Below are 713 nucleotides of genomic sequence, written 5' to 3'. Positions count from 1 at the left end.
AAAAAAAAAAAATCAAATTATTAATGAGCTATGATCATTTCTTTCATCTCATTATTTATAAACCAGAAAAGCAACCAATGAGAACCTAAGTTTGAACTCCAGAATTCATGTGAAGAACGACCAGCTGTGTGTAACACAGCTTGTTTTCTTAGTGATAGGGAAGAGGTGACAGACAGATGCTGGGGTTCATACATAGGCCAGTCAGCCTAACCTCTCCAGTGAACTCCAGGCCAATGAGACCCTAATTCAAAAAGAGAGGCAGATGGTGCCTGAGGAATGACACTAGGGTTGTTCTCTTGCCCCTCAGGACACATGCACGCGTGCACGCACTCATTAAATCTAGACTGTGAGTAGTAAGTCTCCCAGAAAAAGAGATAAGAGTCAAAGTTTGCACAAACTAAATATGTGAGTTGGGCTTAGTGGCACATGCCTGTAATTGTAGCATGCAAGCAGTGGGGATTGTGTAAAGTTGAAGAGCAGCCTGGTCTACATAGGGAGTTTCAGGCCAGTCAGGGTTATGTAGTGAGTAGATGTCTTAAAAAATAAAAATAAATAAATAAGCAAGAGTATGAACCTATATACACACAAATAAGCATTTTGCAGTTACTGGTAATGACGTGTTTTTGGTTGATCTTGCCATTGTTATAGTTAGCAAGTAAGGAAATTATATTCAATCATCAATAATGTTAAATGTGAAAGAAAAAGACAACGTA

The 713-nt window shown here is 38.6% G+C and overlaps 1 protein-coding gene across 3 annotated transcripts in view; it reads right to left on the bottom strand.

Moving 5' to 3' along the window:
* Positions 1-713, bottom strand: part of LOC103737032 (E3 ubiquitin-protein ligase HACE1) — a 74,363-nt gene that overhangs the window by 51,791 nt on the left and 21,859 nt on the right. The window lies entirely within an intron of this gene.

The sequence above is a fragment of the Nannospalax galili genome, unplaced genomic scaffold (genome assembly GCF_000622305.1).
Source record: "Nannospalax galili isolate Female #2095 unplaced genomic scaffold, S.galili_v1.0 scaffold2818, whole genome shotgun sequence".
In the NCBI taxonomy this organism is placed as follows: domain Eukaryota; kingdom Metazoa; phylum Chordata; class Mammalia; order Rodentia; family Spalacidae; genus Nannospalax; species Nannospalax galili.
The sequence above is the reverse complement of the archived record's forward strand: the minus strand, read 5'-3'. Positions and strand labels throughout refer to the sequence as shown.